This window comes from Pristiophorus japonicus, chromosome 20 (assembly GCF_044704955.1).
Source record: "Pristiophorus japonicus isolate sPriJap1 chromosome 20, sPriJap1.hap1, whole genome shotgun sequence".
Taxonomy (NCBI): Eukaryota; Metazoa; Chordata; class Chondrichthyes; family Pristiophoridae; genus Pristiophorus; species Pristiophorus japonicus.
The window spans coordinates 82,661,916-82,675,519 of NC_091996.1; the positions used below are offsets into that span (position 1 = coordinate 82,661,916).

General features: G+C 45.0%; 1 non-coding gene across 1 annotated transcript; it reads right to left on the reverse strand.

The window, feature by feature from the left end:
- Nucleotides 1–4,373: 4,373 nt before the first annotated feature.
- trnat-agu (transfer RNA threonine (anticodon AGU)) lies at nucleotides 4,374–4,447 on the reverse strand. The gene has a single exon. It is a non-coding gene; the product is annotated as a tRNA-Thr (tRNA).
- Between the last annotated feature and the right edge of the window lie 9,157 nt (nucleotides 4,448–13,604).

A 13,604-nucleotide genomic window follows, 5' to 3' on the forward strand; every position in this document is an offset into this window, starting at 1 on the left:
GCAAATAAGCCAGCCCCTCAGGCCTATTCCTCAATCTTGAGTGTCTTAATAAAGAATGAGGTCACTGTTACTTTAACCTCCCTGTGTGCAATCTCATCCGTGTTCGGAACACAATAAAACCATTGAGTATATCGTTCCTCTGTAGAACTGTAATATTATCCTTGGTCAGTACTCAACTTCCTGTCTTTATTCATTCCGTATCCCTCCTGAATACATTGCAGCCAGGAATGTTGAACTCCCATTCATGTCCATGTTTAAGCCAGATCTCTGTTATAGCCACTACACAATAACACCATGTGGCAACTTGCATCTTTAACTGGTGAACCTTATTTGTAACAATCCTCTCAGTAACATGTGTGCATTCACAGAGGATGCTTTGTTTTTTCCACCTTCTAATTCCTGCTCTTTCTACGCTATTCTTGGCTCTGGTGCTATTTGTCCCTCCTAGTTCTCTATGCACCTTGTCTCTCCTCCCTGCTGCTATTTCTTGGTACCCCTTCTCCTGCCCAATTACAGTAAAACCTTCCCACCCCACTGGGTAACCTTCCCATGATATCATTGGTTGCCGCCTGTCCAAGTGCAACCCAGCCACTTGTACAGGTCCCTGCTGCCCCAGAAATGATCCCAATAGCCCTGGAAGACAAGTGAATCATAGAATCATAGAATTGTAGAATTTTACAGCATGAAGAAGACCGTTTTAGCCATTCGTGTCCGTTCCGGCCAACAAATGGTTATCCAGCCGAATCCCACTTTCCAGCTCTCGGTCCGAAGCGCTTTTGGTTACGGCACTTGAAGTGCACATCCCAGTACTTTTTAAATGTGGTGAGGGTTTCAACCTCTACCACCTTTTCAGGCAGTGAGTTCCAGAGCCCCACCATCCTCTGGGTGAAAGAATTTGCCCACAACTCCCCTCTAAACCACCCACTAATTACTTTAAATCTATGCCCCCTGGCTGTTGACCCCTCTGCGAAGGGAAACAAGTCCTTTCTATCCACTCTAACAAGGCCCCTCATAATTGTAAACACCCCAATAAGATCTCCCCTCAGCCTCTTCAGTTTCTGAAAACAAACCCACCCTGTCCAATCTTTCCTCATCGCTAAATTTCTCCAGTCCAGACAAAATCCTCGTAAATCTCCTCTCCATCCACTCTGGTGCAATCACATATTTGCTGTAATGCGGTGACCTGAACTGCACGCAGTACTCGAGCTGTGGTCTAACTAGTGTTTTACACAGTTCAAGCATAATATTGCTGCTCTTCCATTCTATGCCTTGGCTAATAGAGGCAAGCATTCCGTATGCCTTCTTAACCTCCTTATCTACCTGGTCTGCTATCTTCAGGGATCTGTGGACATGCACCCAAGTTCCCTGTGTTCCTCTACATTTCTCAGTGTCCTATCAGTTAATGTGTATTCCCAAGCCTTGTTAGCCCTCCCCAAATGCATTACCTCACACTTCTCCGTCTTGAATTCAATTTCCACTGTTCTGCCCACCTGACCAGTCCATAGAGTTCTTCCTGCAGTCTGCAGCTTTTTTCTTCATTCTCAACCAATTGTTGCATAATCTGCAAACTTTTGAATAATACCCCTTGCATTCAAGTCTAAATCATTGATACATACCACAAAGAGCAAGGGAACTATTACTGAGCCCTGCGGAATCCCACTGGAAACAGCCTCCCAGCAACAAAAACACCCATCGACTATTACAATTTGCTTCCTGCCTCTGAGCCGATTTTGGATCTAACTTGCCACTTTGCCTTTGATCCCATGGGCTTTAACTTTCGTCATCAGTCTGTCATGTGGGAGCTTATCCAAAGCCATGCTAAAATGTATATAGCTACTTCCTGATACCCCACCTCTTGTCAAATTACAGTACATCATATGCACTGCCCTCATTGACCCTGCTTGTTACCTCCGACAAAAATTAAATCAGACATGACCTTCCCTGAATAAATGCATGCTGACTCTCCCAGTTTAATCGATATTTTTCCAAATGAAGATTTATCCTGTCCTTCAATTTTAAAACAATTTTCCTCCCACCAAGGATAGGCTGACTGGTCTGTAATTATTCGGTATCCCTTTCTCCTTTATTAATCAAAGTTACAACATTGGCAGTCCTCCAGTCCTCTGGCACCACACTTGTAGCCAGAGAGGATTGGAAAATAATGGTCAGGGCCTCTGCCATTTCCTCTTTTGCTTCTCTTAACAGCCTGGGCCACATTTCATGCAGGCCTGGGGATTTATCCGCTTTCAACGCTGCTGAACCCCTTAATACGTCCTCTCTCACTTTGTTTATTTCATCTCATATTTCACACTCCTCCTCCCTGATTACAAGATCTGCATCGCCCCTCTCATTTTTGAAAACAGACGTGAAGTATTCATGAAGAACCATACTCATAGAAACATAGAAACATAGAAAATAGGTGCAGGAGCAGGCCATTCAGCCCTTCTAGCCTGCACCGCCATTCAACGAGTTCATGGCTGAACATGAAACTTCAGTACCCACTTCCTGCTTTCACGCCATACCCCTTGATCCCCCGAGTACTAAGGACTTCATCTAACTCCCTTTTGAATATATTTAGTGAATTGGCCTCAACTACTTCCTGTGGTAGAGAATTCCACAGGTTCACCACTCTCTGGGTGAAGAAGTTTCTCCTTATCTCGGTCCTAAATGGCTTACCCCTTATCCTTAGACTGTGACCCCTGGTTCTGGACTTCCCCAACATTGGGAACATTCTTCCTGCATCCAACCTGTCCAAACCCGTCAGAATTTTAAACGTTTCTATGAGGTCCCCTCTCACTCTTCTGAACTCCAGTGAATACAAGCCCAGTTGATTCAGTCTTTCTTGATAGGTCAGTCCCACCATCCCGGGAATCAGTCTGGTGAATCTTCGCTGCACTCCCTCAACAGCAAGTATGTCCTTCCTCAAGTTAGGAGACCAAAACTGTACACAATACTCCAGGTGTGGCCTCACCAAGGCCCTGTACAACTGTAGCAACACCTCCCTGCCCCTGTACTCAAATCCCCTCGCTATGAAGGCCAACATGCCATTTGCTTTCTTAACCGCCTGCTGTACCTGCATGCCAACCTTCAATGACTGATGTACCATGACACCCAGGTCTCGTTGCACCTTCCCTTTTCCTAATCTGTCACCATTCAGATAATAGTCTGTCTCTCTGTTTTTACCACCAAAGTGGATAACCTCACATTTATCCACATTATACTTCATCTGCCACGCATTTGCCCACTCACCTAACCTATCCAAGTCACTCTGTAGCCTCATAGCATCCTCCTCGCAGCTCACACTGCCACCCAACTTAGTGTCATCCGCAAATTTGGAGATACTACATTTAATCCCTTCGTCTAAATCATTAATGTATAATGTAAACAGCTGGGGCCCCAGCACAGAACCCTGCGGTACCCCACTAGTCACTGCCTGCCATTCCGAAAAGTACCCATTTACTCCTACTCTTTGCTTCCTGTCTGACAACCAGTTCTCAATCCACGTCAGCACACTACCCCCAATCCCATGTGCTTTAACTTTGCACATTAATCTCCTGTGTGGGACCTTGTCGAAAGCCTTCTGAAAGTCCAAATATACCACATCAACTGGTACTCCTTTGTCCACTTTATTGGAAACATCCTCAAAAAATTCCAGAAGATTTGTCAAGCATGATCTCCCTTTTACAAATCCATGCTGACTTGGACCTATCATGTCACCATTTTCCAAATGCGCTGCTATGACATCCTTAATAATTGATTCCATCATTTTACCCACTACTGAGGTCAGGCTGACCGGTCTATAATTCCCTGCTTTCTCTCTCCCTCCTTTTTTAAAAAGTGGGGTTACATTGGCTACCCTCCACTCGATAGGAACTGATCCAGAGTCAATGGAATGTTGGAAAATGACTGTCAATGCATCCGCTATTTCCAAGGCCACCTCCTTAAGTACTCTGGGATGCAGTCCATCAGGCCCTGGGGATTTATCGGCCTTCAATCCCATCAATTTCCCCAACACAATTTCCCGACTAATAAAGATTTCCCTCAGTTCCTCCTCTTTAATAGACCCTCTGACCACTTTTATATCCGGAAGGTTGTTTGTGTCCTCCTCAGTGAATACTGAACCAAAGTCTTCCACCTCCACACACACATTACTCTCATGGTCTCTCATAAGCCCCACACTTTATTTTGTTATTGTCTTGCCCTTAATGTATTTATAAAACATGTGCTACAAACGCATTCTATGAAAGACCTGTCTGTGCAAGGAAAGAGGTGAAATTCAGAAATCCTTCCCTCGTGGCTTCTGAACGGACACAATAATGCCCAGTTTTGGACTAAATTCACAAACAATTAGAACATTATAAAAGACAATGAGTAGGTTCTGCTGAGATTTGAGCTCAGGATTTCCTGTTTACTAGACAGGCGCTTTAACCAACTAAGCCACAGAACCACATGTTTGCTAAGTTTTCTAGTGTATATCACATCTAATAGCTGCTTGTCCCTGTCTGGAGGGTTTCTGACCAATTTGTCCAATTTGGACATAAGAACATAAGAGATAGGAGCAGGAGTTGGCCATTTGGTCCATCAAGCCTGCTCCACCATTCAATAAGATCACGGCTGATCTGATCATGGATTCAGCTCCACTTTCCTGCCCGCTCCCCATAACCCTTCACTCCCTTATCGCTGAAAAATCTGTCCATCCCCACCTTAAATATATTCAATGACTCAACCTCCACAGCTTTCTGGGGAAGAGAATTCCACAGATTTACAACCCTCTGAGAGAAGAAATTCCTCCCCATCTCAGTTTTAAAAGGGCGGCACCTAATTCTGAGACTATGTCCCCTTATTTTAGTTTCCCCTATCAGTGGAAATATCCTCTCTGCATCCACCTTGTCGAGCCCCCTCATTATCTTATATGTTATCATAAGGCCACCTTTCATTCTTCTGAACTCCAATGTTGTGGCCCAACCGACTCAACCTATGTTCATCAGTCAACCCCCTCATTTCCAGAATCAACCGAGTTAACCTCCTCTCAACAACCTCCAGTGCAAATGTATCATTCATTGAATACAGATACCAAAACTGTCTATTTCCTTCGATAAACTAGTTCAACCCTAGAACACTCCGAGATCCCTGCACTCCTGCAATTCTGGCTTATTGTGCATCCACAAGTTTAAACCCTTCATCCACAAAGATCAGTGCTCGGAAAAAAATATTGGTCATAATTAACTTTAATGCTTTAGACTTTGGAATCAAAAATACAATTTTTAAATTTGCGAATTACACTGAATTGGTGCTGGGGGTGGGTTTGGGGGTGGAGGGCTGCGGGGTGGGATAGTCAATACTGAGGAGTACAGCAACAAATTACAAGAGGTCATTAATAATATTGCAGAATAGGCATGTAGTTGGAAAATGAAGTTCAACACAGATAAATGCGAGGTATTACATTTTGGTGCAAAGAATACAGAGGCCACTTATTACTTGGAGGGTGTGAGTCTCAGTGGGGTAAACGAACAAAGGCATCTCGGAGTACAAATACACAAATCACTAAACGTTGCAACACAGGTCACCAAGGCCATAAAACATCAAATTGAGAGCTAGGGTTTATTTCTGGAGGAATAGATATGTTAATCCTGTATCGAACCTTGGTTAGACCACACTTGGAGTACTGTGTTCAGTTCTGGTCGCCATGTTATAAAAATTCTAAGAGGCACGGGAGAGGGTGCAGAGAAGATTTACAAGGATAATACCAGAAATGCGAGGGGAAACATTTCAGGAAAGAATGAATAGGCTGGGTCTCTTTTCTCTTGAAAAAACAAGGCTGAGGGGTGACCTAATCAAGGTCTTTAAAATAATGAATATTTTGATAGAATGCATACAGAGAGAATGTTCCACTTGTGGGGAAGAGCATAACTAGAGGCCATCAATATAAGACCATCACCAATGAATCAAATAGGGAATTCAGAAGAAACTTCTTTACCCAGAGCAGGGTGAGAATGTGGAATTCGCTGCCACAGGGAGTGATTGAAGCGTATAGTGTCGATCCACTTAAGTGGAGGCTAGACAAGCATGTGGGGGAGAAGGGAATAGAGGGATATGCTGATAGATTTAGATGAGGAAAGACGGGAGGAGGCTCGAGTGGAGCATAAACGCTGGCATGGACTGGTTGGGCCGAATGGGCTGTTTCTGTGCCATATATCCCATGTAACCCTATGTAATGTAATCATTGACAGCCAAGCCTTCAGCGGCCCTGGCTCTATATGCTGGATTTCCCTCCCTAACATCTCTTTCCTCCTTTGAGATGCTGCTTAAAACCAATCTGGGGAGTTCCTGCAGATATAAATATCATCCCTTGACTATGCAGCTTGGTCGGGCCTGTGCATTTGTTCAATTTGACACCAGCAGGCACTGCTGCTTTTTTCAAGGATGTACAAAACGCTTATTGACCTGATCTATGCTTTGTACTACCCTCTCCTTGCAAATCAAATTGTAAAGCACGACTTGGGGGCTCACGTTTCGCTGACTAGAATTTTTCCTCTTGCAATTGTCAATCTCAGAGCAGCTGTGAGATGTTCTGCTACTGGAGCATTTGAGTTAGGCGGAGGAGATATCTGGAGCATAACCCACAGTAGGACAGGATTCTCAGATCCAATGCACTCTTTAGAGAGACCACGAGCTCAATCTTCACAGTGCCAACCAAAGCTTCAACAACAATTTGCTACTTCTTGCCTGCCTGATAACAGTGGGTTTCACCAACTGTGCACTTGTGGGAATTGTACCTTCCACAATCAATCCTCAAATCAATATTAAAGCCCATGGAATAAAAGGGACGGTGGCAGAGGGATAAGAAATTGGGTTCGTATCAGAAAACAGAGAGTAGTGGTGAACGTTGTTTTTTGGACAGGAGGAAGGTATACAGTGGTGTTCCCCAGGGGTCGGTACTGGAACCACTGCTTTTCTTAATATATATTAATGACTTGGGCTTGGGTGCACAGGGCACAGTTTCAAAATTTGCAGATGACACAAAACTTGGAAGTGTAGTGAACAGTGAGGAGGATAGTAATAGACTTCAAGAGATAGTCTGGTGGTATGGGTGGACACGGTGCAGATGAAATGTTACGCAGAAAAGTGTGGTGATACATTTTGGTTGAAGGAATAAGGAGAGGAAAGGTAACGTGAAGGGTACAATCCTAAAGCAGGTGCAGGAACAGAAAGACCTGAGGGTATATGTGCATAAATCGTTGAAGGTGGCAGGGCAGGTAGAGAACGCAGTTAAAAAGGCTTACCGGATCCTGCACTTCATGATTAGAGGTATAAAGTTTGAAAGTGTGGAAATTCTGATGAACCTGTGTAAAACACTGGTTCGGCCTCAACTGGAGCATTGTGTCAAATTCTGTGCACCACACTTTAGGAAGGAAGTAAAGACCTTAGTTAGAATCCAGAAAAGATTTATGAGAATGATTCCAGGGATGAGGCCTTCAGTTACACTGTAGAAGCTGGGCTTGTTCTCCTCGGAGCAGAGAAGATTGAGAAGAGATTTGGTCGAGCTGTTCAAAATCACGAGGGTTCTCGACAGAGTAAGTACAGACAAACTGGTCCCATTGGCAGAGGTCGAGAACCAGAGGACAGAGATTTAAGGGGATTAGCAAAAGAAACAAAGGCGACATAAGAAAATTATTTTTCAAACAGTGTGGTCAGGATCTGGAATGCACTTCCTGAAGAAAGGCAAGGATTAGTTATGGACAGTCAGCACGGATTTGTTAAGGGAAGATTGTGTTTGACTAACCTGATTTAATTTCTCAAGGAGGCAACCAGCAGGATCCATGAGAGCAGAGCATACGATGTAGTGTATATGGACTTTAGCAAAGCTTTTGATAAGGTCCTACATGGTAGAATGGTCAGGAAGGTTAAAGCCCATGGGCAACAGAGCAAGTGGCAAGTTGGATCCAAAATTGGCTCAGAGGTAGGAAGCCAAGGATCATGGCTGATGGGTGTTTTTGTGACTAGAAGAATGTTTCCAGTGGGGTTCCGCAGGGCTCTGTACTGGCTCCATAGCTTTTTGTGGTATATCAATGATTTACATTTGAATATAGGGAGAATGATTAATAAGTTTGCAGATGACACTAAAATTGGCTGTGTTGTTAATAATGAAGAAGAAAGTCATGGGCTGCAGGACGATATTAATCTACTGGTCAGGTGGGCAGAGCAGTGGCAAATGGAATTTAATTCGGAGAAGTGTAAGGTGATGTACTTTGGGATGGCTAATAAGGAAAGGGTTTCCACATTAAGCGGTAGGCCACTTAAAAGTGCAGATGAACAAAGGGACCTTGGAGTGCTTGTCCACAGATCCCTGAAAGCAGCAGGCCAGGTGGATAAAGTGGTTACGAATGCATACGGAATGCTTGCCTTTATTGGCTGAGTTCTCGAATACAAGAGCAGGGAGGTTATGCTTAAATTGTATATTACTCTGTTTAGGCCTAAATAATGCATGCAGTTCTGGTCACCGTATTATAGGAAGGACATGATTGCACTAGAGAGGGTGCAGAGGAGGTTTACTAGGATGCTGCCTGGAATGGAGAATCTTATCAATGCGGACAGTGGATAGGTAGGATTTGTTCTCATTGGAACAGAGGAGGCTGAGAGGAGACCTCATTGAGGTGTGCAAAATTTTGAGGGGCCTGGATATAATGGATAGCAAAGCCTACTTCCCTTGGTGGAGGGGTCAATTACGAGGGGGCATAGGTTTAAGGTGGTTGGTGGAAGGTTTAGAGGGGATTTGAGGGGGCGGCCTTCTTCACACAGAGGGTTATGTGGTCTGGAACTCACTGCCTGTAAAAGTGGTGGATGCAGAACCCCTCACCATATTTAAAAGGTGCTTGGATGGGCACTTCAAGTGCTGTAACCTGCCGGGTTACGGATCTAGAGCTGGTTGAGAAGGATTAGACTGGATAACCTTTTGTTGGCTGGCACAGATACGATGGTAAGTACTGCAGCAAATAGAATACGGCCAGGATGATCTCCTGGACTAGTTTCAATCATCTGGATGGGTCGGAGAGGAATTTCCCCAAATTATTTTACCCAATTGGCCTGGGTTTTAATCTGGTTTTTGCATCTCCCAGGACATTACATGGCTCCGGTTGGGGTGGAGTGTAGAATGTTTCGGTGTAAGGGGTGTCGCAGTTGTGTGGGGCGGACTGGTTGGGCCGGGTGCTCTTTACCTTTCCGCCATTGTTCATTGTTCATTGGTTTATATGTAACCTTCAGGGCTGCTGACCGAGGGCCGTGAGGCTCGTTGTCGGCCGGCGCGGACACGATGGCCCAAAATGGTCTCCATCTGCACTGTAAATTTCTATGTGTCTCGGTTTCTAGAACGTGGTGATGTGTCTTCTTCTAATGTTTGATTCAAGTGAGCAATGTTTTCTATCATTTTATTTTGTACTGAGCGGGCCATGAACTCCTTTGAGCGCGACCTTTTTGTCCATGGTCAAAGTCTTACAACAACAACAACAACAACAACCTTTACAAGAATAACGTTTACAATAACAACCTTTACAACAACAACTGCAACCACTTAAAAGCGTATATACAGTAATGCCATATTGCCATCCCACCATCTCAAATCATGAGACAATGAGACTAGGTTCTGTACATGTTTAACATAACTTTTGAATTCTATTCCTCTAGAAATGAACCCTCGTGCATAATTTGCACTTTTATGTTCTTTTTCACCTGCGTTGCTACTTTTAGTGATTTGTTTATGTCCCAAGATACCTTTGCAACTCTACCCCAGTTAGATTCTTATTTTCCGAGGAGTATGTAGCCTCCATATTCCTCCTAACAAAGTGTGCCTTCTGACACGTATGTGTATTCAAATTAATTTATTAATTACATGCTCATTCTGCAAGTTTGTTTATGGTATAATTAATTAAAAGCTTTTATTCCATCATATAAACACCCTCTCACAGACTCTCTCCTTCCCTCCTCCAGTCTCTCTCTCTGCCCCCCAGTCTCTCTATCTGTCCCCGAGTCTCGCACACCCTCTCTCCCCCAGTTTCTCTCTCTCCCAGTCTCTACCTCTCTCACCCAGTCCCTCCATCTCTCCCCAATCTCTCTCTCTCCGACAGTCTCTCTCCCTCTCCCCAGTCTCTCCCTCTCTCTCCCCACCATTCTCACCCTCTCTCCCCAGTCTCTCTCTCTCACTCCCCAGACTCGTTAACACTTTCTCTCCCCAGTCTCTCTCTCTCTCTCTCTCTCTCTCCCACAGTCTCTCCACAATTCACTCTCTCCCTCCAGTCTCTCTCCATATCCCCAATTTCTCTCTCCCTGCCTCCAGTCTATCTCTCTCCTCACCCTCCCTCAGTCTCTCCCCCAGTCTCTCTCACTCTCTTCCCCTGTGTCAATATAACTCTCCCCCGTCTCTCTCTATCTCCAGTGTCTCTCTCACTCGCTCTCCCAGTCTCTCTCACACTCCCCAGTCTCCCTATCCCCCAGTTTCTCTCTCTCGCTCTCTCTCCCACACTACATAGCTCTCTCCCAATTCTCTCTATGTATCTCCCAATCTCTCCCAGCCTCTCCACCAGTCTATTTCACTCAGGGAGTGGAATCCCTTGCAGTTCCTGAAAACCTCTGCAGCCTGAAAAGGTGCCCACTCCACGATGTGCGTACAGTCTATTGCTCCCTGTACCTTGGGGAAGTTTGCAATTCTGGAGAATCCTAGAACCCTCTCACTCTGTGGCTCCCTGGTCATACGGAAGTACCTCCTGCATACGTACAGGGCTTCAGTGACCTGTCGAATGCAGTGATGTGTGGCATGCTGAGAAAGTCCACAAATGTCTCCAGCTGTGGCCTGAAAAGAACCTGAGACATAGAATGACAGTGTCAGTGACTTTACATAAACATAAGAACATAAGAAATAGAACAGGAGTAGGCCATGCGGACCCTCGAGCCTGCTCCGCCATTCAATAAAATCATGGCCAATCTGATCATGGACTCAGCGCCACTTCCCTGCCCACTCTTCATGTGGCACCTTATCAAATGCCTTCTGGAAGTCCAAATACACGACATACAATTGTTCCCATTTAATCACCCTGCTCGTTACATCCTCAAAGAACTCCAGCAAATTTGTCAAACATGGCTTCCCCTTCATAAATCCAAGCTGACTCTGCCTGACCGAATTTTGCTTTTCCAAATGTCCTGCTACTGCTTCTTTAATAATGGACTCCAACATTTTCCCGAACATAGATGTCAAGCTAACTGGTCTATAGTTTCCTGCTTTTTGTCTGCCTTCTTTTTTAAATAGCGACGTTACATTTGCAGATTTCCAATCTGCTGGGACATCCCCAGAATCCAAGGAATTTTGGTAACTTACAACCAATGCACCCACAATCCCTGCCGCTACTTCTCTTAAGACCCGAGGATGCTATCCAGGGGATTTATCTGCCTTTAGACCCATTATCTTACTGAGTACCATCATCATAGGCAGTCCCTCAGGTTCGAGGAAGACTTTCTTCCATTCCTGAAGTGAGTTCTTTGGTGGCTGATTGTCCAACACAAGAGCCAAAGACTCTGTCACAGGTGGGGCAGATAGTTGTTGAGGGAAGGGGTGGGTGGGACAGGTTTGCCGCACGCTCTTTCTGCTGTCAGCGCTTGATTTCTGCATGCTCTCGCCGTTGAGACTCGAAGTGCTCAGCGCCCTCTCGGATGCACTTCCACCACTGAGGGCAGTTTTTGGCCAGGGACTCCCAGGTGTCAGTGGGGATGTTGCACTTTATCAGCGAGGCTTTGAGGGTGTCCTTGTAGCATTTCTGCTGCCCACCTTTGGCTCGTTTGCCGTGAAGGAGCTCCGAGTAGAGCACTTGCTTTGGGAGTCTCATGTCTGGCATGCGGACTATGTGGCCTGCCCAGCGGAGCTGATCGAGTGTGGTCAGTGCTTCAATGCTGGGGATGTTAGCCTGATCGAGGACGCTGATGTTGGTGCACCTGTCCTCCCAGGAGATTTATAGGAAGTTTGCGGAGGCATCGTTGGTGATATTTCTCCAGCAACTTGAGGTGTCTACTGTACATGGTCCATGTCTCTGTATAAATGTACTTGTAAAGCATGAAAAGCTGTATTCAGCACACACATTAAGAGAAACCTCAATACAGTTGAAGCGATATTAATGTAAGAATGTAAAACCACACAAACTGTTATCAGCACAATTTAACGTACAACTCGAAAGATAGTCTGCACATGCTCAGTAGTGCACTGAAGTATCAATCAAAATTAAGTCTCAAAGTCCGCGGGTGCACAACAACAACAACAACGACCACAATGTGTGTATATATAGCACCGTTAACTTAATAAAACGTCCCAAGATGCTTCAAAGAATTGTTATAAAACAATATTTAACACTAAGTCACATAAGGAGAAATTAGTAGAAATTACCAAAAGCTTGGTCAAAGAGCTAGGTTTTAAGGAGCGTCTTGAAAGAGGAAAGAGAGGTATCGAGGCAGTGAGGTTTAGGGAGGTATTTTCCAAAGTGTAGGGCGCAGGCAACAAAAGGCACTGTCAACGATGGTTGAGCGATTACAATCGGGGCTGCTTAAAAGGCCAAATTAGAGGAGCGCAGACATCTCGGATGGTGTGGAGCTGGAGGGAGTTACAGAGATCAGGAGGGGGCGAGGACCATCGAGGGATTTGTAAAAAAACATGAGAATTTTAAGAACAATACCATGCTTTACCGGGAGCCAATGTAGGTCAGCAAGCACAGGGGTGATGGGTAAACGAGTGTTGGTGCGAGTTAGGACACCGGGAGCAGAGGTTTGGATGACCTCAAGCTTATGTAGGGAATTAAGTGGGAGACCAGCCAGGCGTACATTGGCATAATAAAGTCTATAGATAACAATGACATGGATGAGAGTTTCAGCAACAGATTAACTGAGGCAGGGGCGGAGACGAGCAATGTAACGGTTGTGGAAATAGGTGTTCTTCGTTATGCTGCGGATATGTGGTCTAAAGCTCACTTCAGGTTCAAATATGACACCAAGGTTGCGAACTGTGTGGTTCAGCCTCAAACAGATGTTGGAGAAAGAGTCAATGGCTATGGGACGCAGTTTGTGGTGTGTCCAAAAACAATGGCTTCAGTCTTCCCAATATATAATTGGGAAAATGTTTTTGCTGATCCAGTACTGACAATATATAGTCAGTGGAGGGATTGAGAGAAGCAATGGAGGTAAAGCTGGGTGTCATCAGCGTACATGTGGAAACTGACGCTATGTTTTCGGATGATGTCGTCAAGGGGAAACATGTAGATGAGAAATATGAGGGGACGTTGGATAGAGCCTTGGAGGACACCAGAGGTAATGATGCGAGAGCAGGAAGTGAAATCATTGCAGGTGATTCTCTGGCTACTATTAGATAGATGAGAATGGAACCAGCCGAGAGCAGTAGCTTCCAGCTGGACGATGGCAGAGATGTTTTGGAGGAGAATGGAATGGTCAAACATGTCAAAGGCTGCAGGCAGGTCGAGGAGACAGAGGAGGTATAGTTTACCTTTGTTACAATCATTCCAGATGACATTTGTGTCTTGTGACTGGGGCGGAAATCTGATTGGAGGGATTCAGACATG